The following is a 10328-nucleotide window of genomic DNA, read 5'->3' on the forward strand; positions in this document are numbered from 1 at the left end:
GGGCCACATTGTTAATCGTACACTAAACAAAAGTCCCACTGACAGCTCGCTTGGAAGGTATCTCTGTATATTATAAATCTATGTTGTATCCGGGATTTTAAATCCCCCTCAAGACTATGCGCGTGAATCGCGGGCGAAGCCGCGAACGCAAGTGTGGAGTCGATTTTCGTAGACAGCGAAATCGACACCACACTCGCGTTCCCGCGTCTGGAGGGGGCTTAACGAATACCGTAGTGACAGCAAAATTTGTATAGCAACGTTCAAAAGCGTTCACACGGTGTGGCGGCGCGAAGCAGCGAACACGAGTGTGGAGAGTGTGTCGCAGATCTGCGAAATGGACTATAGTCGCACCAATAAAAGTCTACAGCGGATTTGATAGCCCACGCAGTGGAAGTGTTATTTATACGTCATAATTTCATAGAAGTTTGAAGTTTAAAATTACTCTTAAGACCCCTCCAGACTATGCGCGTGAATCGCGGGCGAAGCCGCGAACGCGAGTGTGGAGTCGATTTCGCAGGTCTGCGTTCAGGACTCCACTTGGACTCCACACTCGCGTTCGCGGCTTCGCGCCGCGATTCGCGCACGAGTGTGGAGCGGGCTTATGCAAGAAAGCCGTCTAGCCGTGTGAAATATTATGAAATTTATGAATGTTGCTGCACAAACAAATTTTGCTGTCACTACGCAAATACTACTAAAGTTAGACCGTAAAAAGTCTGCAGCGATTCTGATAGCCTACGCAGTGCAAGTGTCATTTTAAACGTCAAACTTCTATGAAATTATGACGTATAAATAACACTTACACTGCGTGGGCTATCAAATCCGCTGCAGACTTTTATTGGTGCGACTATAGGTTCTTTAAATTATTAAATCGCCTGATCAAAACAGGTATAAGTCGCACCAATCAAAGTCTGCAGCGGATTTGATAGCCCACGCAACTGGGCTATCAAAATCGCTGCAGACTTTTTACGGTCTGACTATAGTGAAAATGAAATTGGCTCGCCGATCTCACTTGATTTAATTTTAAGATTTTGGCCGATCAAATGGAGATACCTTAAGGCCGCTGTACATATTGGGCCCGCGTGGCCAGTCTGGGGGATGCATTTATACGTTAGAGGGAGCAAGTGATATTGCTATCTCATTCTACCGCATGGCTGCGTCCCTTGGACTAGCCTGCGTTGGCCCAATATGTACATGGGCCTTTATATAGCTGGTCAAGCAAATCTTGTCACTAAAAAAAGGCGCGAAATTCAAATTTTATATGGGACGATATCCCTACATTTTTCAAATTTGCCGCTTTTTTCTACTGACAAGATCTGCTTGTCCAAGTATAGATGCGAACGCAAGAATGCTAATTTTCGATGCTAGTATATGCGATTAGGGGCACGTTTAGGCCCCATTCGCACGACAGCTTAAAAAGCGTTGCGTTAAAACCCGACGTTGGCGCTTTTTTACCGTTTCCAATATTTGTGTTCATATGAACGCTTAAAAATCACTTGTGAGTCGTACTGCCAAGTACGCATCTCAGCAAAGCCATACTTTATTTGCTATTACGACGTATTATTTGAATATAGCTTGAATATTTCAGGAATTTGTAAGCATAAGTTGACATTTTTAAGGTGAAACTAATAATAATCTTGACGATTGACACCAAAAATTGACACTTGACAGCCAACTGACAGCAGCGCCGGCGCTTTTTCAACGCTTGTGAAAACAGATACACGGATTTCCGTATGGTCTATTCAATTTGACGCCAACGCTCAACGCCGAAAATCGAACAGTGCTCGATAAAAAAGCGCCGCGCTTAAAAACCGCCTTCGTGTGAATACATACATGGTTATCCATTTGTGTCATTCAAACGCTTTTTTAACGCGCGTTGAAAAAGCTGCCGTGCGAACGGGGCCTTACTGTAACCTGTAAAGCCCCCTCCACACTCGTGCGCGAATCGCGGCGCGAAGCCGCGAACGCGAGTGTGGTGTCGATTTTCGCAGATAGCGAAATCGACTCCACACTCGCGTTCGCGGCTTCGCCCGCGATCAAAGAATATAATACTCACTAGGAGAAGAACGGTAACTCCATACAAAAAAATGTCCCCAACCGTTTATACGTTTACTAGATGAAAACCCGGCTTCGCTCGGGTAAAATTAATAATAGTAATAGGTAATACTCATTTTGAATTAAGTAATTATTTACTTTTAGGCCCCGTTCGCACGGCAGCTTTTTCAACGCGCGTTAAAAAAGCGTTTGAATGACACAAATGGATAACCATGTATGTATTCACACGATAGCGGTGGCGCTTTTTATCAAGCGTTGTTGGATTTTCGACTTTAACCCTTGGTCGTTAAGTCGAAGTTAGAGCTTGGACAGATTCAAGCGCTTTTTTAACGCGCGTTGAAAAAGCTGTCGTGCGAATGGGGGCTTAGACTTCATACCTTCATCAAGGCGGTTACAAACCTATCTCATCTCAGAAAACTTTAAATCCGTAACATACAATCATAACTCGAAAAATTTACTATTCCGATATATCTAAAAACAAATATGTAATTAAAAAAACCTAATCCGCTTTTCTGGTAGCAGTTCGGTTCTGTAAGGGTCGCAGTTCTAACCTAACTTACTTCTGGTTGCAGTTTGGTTCTATAAGGATCACAGTTCTAACCTGACCCACTTTTCTGGTCGCAGATCGGTTCTGTGAAGGCCGCATTTATAACCTAGCCCACTTTCCAATCTCAAAAGAGGGAACCCTTTTGTACCTACCCTTCATGGCACTAAAGTGAAAGTATGGAAATTATCACTACTATTTCATTCTTTAATATTAATGCCTATCCGGTAATATTAAATTCGTTTACAAAAAAAAACAGAATAAGTGCGAGTCGGACTCACCCATCAAGAACGGAACACTTTTTAATATTTGTTGTTATAGCGGCAACAGAAATACATCATGTGTGAAAATTTCAACTGTCTAGCTATCACGGTTCATGAGATACAGCCTGGTGACAGAGGGACAGTGGAGTAAACTGAAATAAAGGTTCCGTCACACCAGCGCGATATCAGAGCCGGGCCTGAGCGTTTTATATGAAAAAGCGGCGCGCCCCGCTCAAGCGCCGCACGCGAAACGCGCCTGTGTGACGGAGCCTGAAATGTCAAACCGGGCAAGTGCTCGCGCACGAAGGGTTCCATATTTTTTAGTATTTGTTGTTATAGCGGTAACAGAAATACATCATCTGTGAAAATTTCAACTGCCTAGGCCTATCACGGTTCATGAGATACAGTCTGGTGACAGACAGACAGACAGACAGACAGACGGACAATGAAGTAAAACTGAAATAAATGTCATATACCTACTAAGAAAAACCGGCCAAGTGCGAGTCGGAATCGCTAATAGGTTCCCGTTTTTTAGTTACCCTTCAGGTACGGAACCCTAGTATGAGTGTAATAGATTTGTAACCGGTCAGCAATGTGAGTCCCTTGGAGAAGCAGAGGTCTAGTCTGAACCCCCACTTACCATCGGCATTAACAGCCTTGTATTCTTGTTTGCCACCAACATGTCATATTAAAACATATTAATAAAAAATTACTCGGTCAACAATGTGAGTCCCTTGGAGAAGCAGAGGACTAATCTAAACTCCCACTTACCATCGGCATTAACAGCCTTGTATTCTTGTTTGCCACCAACATGTCATATTAAAACATATTAATAAAAATTTACTCGGTCAACAATGTGAGTCCCTTGGAGAATCAGAGGTCTAGTCTAAACTCCCACTTACCATCGGCATTAACAGCCTTGTATGAGTTGTATGCTTGTTTGCCACCAACATGCCATGTTAAAACATATTAATAAAAATTTACTTGGTCAGCAATGTGAGTCCCTTGGAGAAGCAGAGGTCTAGTCTAAACTCCCACTTACCATCGGCATTAACAGCCTTGTATGCTTGTTTGCCACCAACATGTCATATTAAAACATATTAATAAAAATTTACTCGGTCAGCAATGTGAGTCCCTTGGAGAAGCAGAGGTCTTGTCTAAACTCCCACTTACCATTGGCATTAACAGCCTTGTATGCTTGTTTGCCACCAACATGTCATATTAAAACATATTAATAAAAATTTACTCGGTCAGCAATGTGTCCCTTGGAGAAGCAGAGGTCTAGTCTAAACTCCCACTTACCATCGGCATTAACAGCCTTGTATGAGTTGTATGCTTGTTTGCCACCAACATGCCATGTTAAAACATATTAATAAAAATTTACTTGGTCAGCAATGTGAGTCCCTTGGAGAAGCAGAGGTCTAGTCTAAACTCCCACTTACCATCGGCATTAACAGCCTTGTATGCTTGTTTGCCACCAACATGTCATATTAAAACATATTAATAAAAATTTACTCATTTCATCAGTCATATCCAGCCTAGCATTGCATTGGCCCCGCTTAAATATTTCTGTGGAGTGTAGACTGTAGCTTTTCGTGATGGGGGTTCGTTGGGAGAAGCGTAGAAACTCGCCGCTGGAACGCGCTGGCCGCTGTGCTGTCTCGAAGTCCGCTATACCTCCATTTACCGGTATATGTGTTGTGTGAAATGAAAACACATATATTTGATTTATTTACTTGGAGAGTGTTCAGGCTGGTATGAGTGAAGCTCTCTTGATGTCTCTGATATCTCTGAATAAGCCACAAAACGGCTCTGGCTTATATAGTAAAACACAAGGCCGTTTGGTACCTTCTTCAAGTAGTGGGTGTATCATGCAGAGTCAGTAATGTATATTTTTGCCAATCTCGTTAATTATAAGCACGTATGAAAAGAGCACGAATCCTAGACTTATAAATAGGTACAATATTAAGCACGTATGAAAGGAGCATGAATCCTAGACTTATAACTAGATATAAAACATTCCACGCAATTCATTTGACATAATATACGAGCACAAAGTAAAACATGATATACAAAAGTAAAAATAGTAACCTAAACGTAAAGACTAATTTAACACATACATGAACCCTAATAGCTATTTACGACAGTCTCCCCCACGTGTGTCAACACCGTCTTCATGCGCGGAGTAAATGGGGATAAGTCTAGAAACTGGGCGGCGGACGTCACCTGCGCGTGTGCGAACAATGGCCACTCTCACATGACCATCTGGGCCAGGAAATAGCTGGGCGATTACGCCTCTGGGCCACGTTCCTCGTGGCATGGAGCTATCCGCAATGATGACTACGTCACCTTCATGCAGTTTTCTCACGTTTTGATGAGCACCGGGCCTGGGGAGGAGGCTGGGTCGGTATTCCCGCTGCCAGCGCCTCCAAAATTGGTCGGCTAGCGTTTGCGCTGTTTTCCACGAAGAGAGCGACATAATTGCGTCTGTGAAGACACCCAGTGGCGACATGGCACTTGATCGACCGATAAGAAAGTGATTCGGCGTCAGGGCTTCGATGTCTAAATCTGGATTCACTGGTGTCAACGGTCTGGAATTGACTATGTGCTCTGATTCTAGCAGTAAAGTATGTAGAACTTCTTCGTGGGGTGCTCTTTCTTTCAGTACTACTTTTAATGCGGTTTTAACGCTGCCCACGAGCCGTTCCCAGGCACCGCCAGCGGAGGGGTTGCCGGGTGGAATTTTCTTCCATTTTATGGCTCGCTCGGTCAAGAAGGGCTTGAGACTGTCGGGCAGCGTGTTTTTCGCCTCTGCCAGTTCTCTTTCCGCGCCGTGGAAGTTGGTGGCGTTGTCGGAATAGAGAACTGTAGGCGTGCCGCGTCGCGCTATCATTCGGCGTAGCGACAGTATCATGGAGGATGCCGAAAGTGAGGCGGCAAGCTCCAGATGTACAGCGCGAGTCGTGAGGCATGTGTATAGTACACCCCACCTTTTCTCGCGGCGGCGGCCTATAGTTATGTGCATGGGGCCAAACAGGTCTACGGCTGCAGCGGTGAACGGCGGCTGATTCGCTTTTAGCGGCAAGTCACCTATGGGAACTTTGATTGGCGTTCCCCTATAGGTTCTGCACCATTGGCATTTATGCGTTATATAGCGAATGCTACCGCGCAGCCCGATAATGTAGTACCTTTGTTTCAACTCGTTGATGACGGTCGCGTGGTTGCCGTGATTGTAGAGTGCATGAAAATGCTGTACTAATAACTTGACGAAATCTTCTTTCGCATGTAAAACAGGCATGTGCGTGTTTTTATCGATTCTAGTATTTAGTACGATGATTCCGTTTTTGTCAAGTTGTACAGCGATTTTGTATAGCGGAGATTTCTTCAGGAGTGGCCGCCCAGTTTCCAGAAGCTTGATTTCCTCCGGAAATGCAGCATGTTGACTCCGTCGGATTAGCAATATCTCTGCTAAATCTAAATGCCCCTTATTTATCTCTATATCTGTTTTCTTAGCGAACAATGCGGCTTTGAAAACCTCGGCGGCAACCAGAATACTAGCGGTGGCGCGAACTAATCGTACGTTATTAATAATGAACGATCGCCACGCGGGTGCGAGTGAGACGGGTATAGGCGAGTCCCAATCGATCCCTGTCCACCAAACGAAACGTAACGTATCGCGATCTTGCTCAATTATTTCGATCTGTAAAGACTCTAACAGGTCGGGGCCAGCCAACAGCGCGCTGTTAAACGAACGTCCGTAAGCTGTGGCTGCCGTGTCCCAAACTAATCGCGTTTCCCGCTTTGCGGCTGAAAAGTTGGGAAGTGCGCCAGAGGCCACATCCGGGGTGCCTCGGGGGGCGGCGGCGAGTCCATTTTCTCCGCGTAACCTTTGTCAAGCAACATATGCTTCGCGTATTCGGCTTTAAGTTTCGTATCGCGGTCTAGCTTTCGTTCTAGACTGTACGGCCGTTGCAATGCTTGCGCTCGGTTATCGGGGAGTTTCTCGTCATCTGATCGCCACAGTAAGCCCGAGTGATACCTTTGCTCCCCCGGTATCTTCTCGCAGGTGGCTTCTAACAAATCTAGCGCACGTTGGCCGGGGTCGGCCCGAGGTACCTTCTGCGAAACGCCTAATGATTCTGTCTCAGAATGTCGTTTCGCAAGTTGTAAGGCCTCGTCTTCCGCGGTATTAGGCTTTGCGTGCCCAACAAATTGTACCGCAGGTGCGATGCTGTCCGCAGTTTCGTGTATCGTCAAAGCCATTGCCGCGCCTTCGTCAAATAGCGCGAGGGTTTGGACGGTACCTAACGGTTCCGACACCTCTTCAGGAATGACTTTGAGACACGTCTGCGGCAGCCTAACATTGAGTACTGCAGGTGCCGCCGGGACACTATTACCGTTCGCGGATGCGGCCGCGCTTAATCCGTGTAATAGTTTATTATGTCCGGCTTCGCACTGACACATGCCACACGCGACATATTTACATTTAAAACGCGCACGGTGACTCGCGCCTAAACATCTATAGCACAATCTAGTACCCTTCACTAAGTCCCATCGCTCAGATATAGTCGCGGCTAGAAATTTCGAACACTCGCTAACTTTGTGTTCTTTGCCGTTCTTACATATGGCGCACGCATCGCGCGAGACAGAGACAGACGATATCTCCCGCTGGGGCTTAGCTCCGGTTGACGCTGGCTTTTTTAAATTACCATCGCGGCGCTTTACTTGAGCTATAGTTGATTTACTAGTACGCGATCTATTTCCCGTATCACGTGTGTATGACTCGCGGGAATCTGACTCCGAATCCGAACTATAGTCGCGAAGGGACGCGGGGGCGCGGGACCTAGCGAGAGCGTGGCTCGATCGACTGGGCTCGCGCACAGAGGAAACCGCGTTTCGTTCATTTCGCGATCTATCATACGTATCACGGTAGAACGCGGGGTCGCGAGACCTAGAGAGAGCTTGGCTCGATCTTCTGGGTTCGCGCGCAGAGGAAACCGCGCTCACTGCATTCCGTGATCCGTTAGACGTATCACGCGTGTACCTTTCGTGGCAATCTGACTCCGAATCAGAACTAACGTCGCGAGAGTACGCGGGGGCGCCGGACCTAGCGAGAGCGTTGCTCAATCGACTGGGTTCGCGCACAGCGTTTACCGCGTTTCGCGATCTATTAGACGTATCACGCGTGTACGTTTCGTGGTAATCTGACTCCGAATCCGAACTAACGTCGCGAGAGTACGCGGGGGCGCCGGACCTAGCGAGAGCGTTGCTCAATCGACTGGGTTCGCGCACAGCGTTTACCGCGTTTCGCGATCTATTAGACGTATCACGGTAGAACGCGGGGGCACGAGACCCAGAGAGAGCTTGGCTCGATCTTCTCGGTTCGTGCACAGAGGAAACCGCATTCACTGCATTCCGTGATCGGTTAGACGGCTTATGTCGGTTTACGCGCTTGGCCGCAGTGCTAATTTCGTTAAGAAACTCGGATATTGCTACTAACCCGGGTGATTCTACGTTAGACTGCCTGTATTTGGCCCATTCATAGCGCACTATCAGATTCAATTTATCCACGATTTTATTCACGAGCTCAGGCGCGTGCAAGTATTTCTCTTGACGCAAGGATCTAATGGTGGCGACGGCATTCGCTACATGCGCGGCGAATGGGGTTATATTAGAATTGTCTTCGGATAAACGCGGCATGCGTTTAACGTTATGAATTTCCGTAAGAACAATCTCCTCAGGGTCGCCGAACTGCCGTTCCAGCGCTTCCATTATCTCGTACGGATCCTGAACTGTGTACATTATTGATTTTACGGCCGTCCGAGCTTCGCCCTTAAGTGCGCGCCTAATCCGACTGACGTTATTGACGGCACTAAACATGGGCGACGTATCTTCGAACTCTGCCCTAAATGATATCCACTCGGTGATATCTCCGCCGAATGCAGGTAATTCCGGCGGTTTATGGTACATTGGCGCGTAGGTACCGTGCGGTACCTCTAAAATGTGCGGGGTTGGTTTGCTAGTCCGACAACTGCTCGCGGCGGCGGTGGCGCGGTCTGTTTCGGCGGCGGGATTTTAACGTTTTCCTGTGCGATCTCGTGCTGTAACCTCGCTTGTCGTTCTACCCAACTTCTAGTACGTTCTTCGACGGTCGCGTCACTGCTGCCGACAGATTGCGCCTTCAGTTGCGCAACCTGCAGCCGTAAATGTGCAGTGTCGGACTCTGTCTTAGCAACGACTAGACGGGCTTTATGAACCTCGAGCTCGGCCATTAGCACGGCCAATTGATTATCGCGTTCCCTAACCGATTTGCGACTCCTGTGTGAATCGCGATTAGACGGCGCCCGCGGCGGCGACGGCGGCGCATTGGCGTCTTTATTCACTAGCGTACCTGACCTACTACGATTTACTACGGTGGCATCTAACGTCTCCGAGTGTACCGACTCGGTTCCACCGGTAGCATTCGGGTTGCCACTGGTGCCCTTGCTCCACGTATTAGTCTCGTTGGACGTAGTCTTACCAGACGAGGGGGTAGGGGTATCCATGTTCGGTGCGGGCGCAGGCGGGCCCTTGGTGCGTGGGCGAAGGCTCCTTGCTTCCTTTTCGGACATCTTTCTGGCTGGAACCACTTCACTTTACACACGCGGGGGGTCCCTAACTTGACCTGCCTATGCCTATGACTGACCGTTGCCGTGCGCAACGTCAGTGCCCTAAGCGTGGATCCCTCGTGGCACTGAATCTCCCGCAATGGCAAAGTGCAATGCCTAGAACGTTCGAAAGCAGTGTGTGGGTATCAACTGTCACGGTGGTGTATTCCTAGCCCGGCTGGGGCTTTGCCCAGAGGAAACTCACGGACAATTAAGGTTACTAAATTAACCAATCTAAATCTTAACCAAAAACTCAAGCAGGTGCTTACACTTATTTCCATCAACTATTCAGGGGTTTCTAAAGGATGTCAAAATGAAATGTTAGTTCTGTGACACATAATTTATTTCTATTCTCACACTGAGGAAGTTGTTCTACAAGTAAATCATTTATTAAGCTAGCATTACGCACCTTATTCCATAATGTCAGACGATAGAGCCGGGTCGTGCCAAAATGGTTCTACAATGATTTACAAGCAGACCTATCTAAATTTGTTAGTACCTAATTTATCATTTGCCATCACATATGATTCTACTAAATTCTTTAACTTTAAATTTGGAAATGCTTCTAGGACGGAAGGAAAGCGTACACCAACCTCATAACAATGTTCCACCAGTTCAAGCCCGACGTGTGATCCTCCGCTGTGCCGGAGCTGATCTGCTGCAGCGGGAATCTGACCCGACACCGCAGAGCAACACCGAAGGACTAAGGTCTCAGTTTGAAGGTGACGTCACCTCCATCCAGCAGAAGAGCGAAATTCTTATGGCGAACTGCTCACCAGACACACTTGAAGTTTTAGGAATATGGACAGACTTCCATACTCT

This window comes from Cydia splendana, chromosome 1, assembly GCF_910591565.1.
Source record: "Cydia splendana chromosome 1, ilCydSple1.2, whole genome shotgun sequence".
In the NCBI taxonomy this organism is placed as follows: domain Eukaryota; kingdom Metazoa; phylum Arthropoda; class Insecta; order Lepidoptera; family Tortricidae; genus Cydia; species Cydia splendana.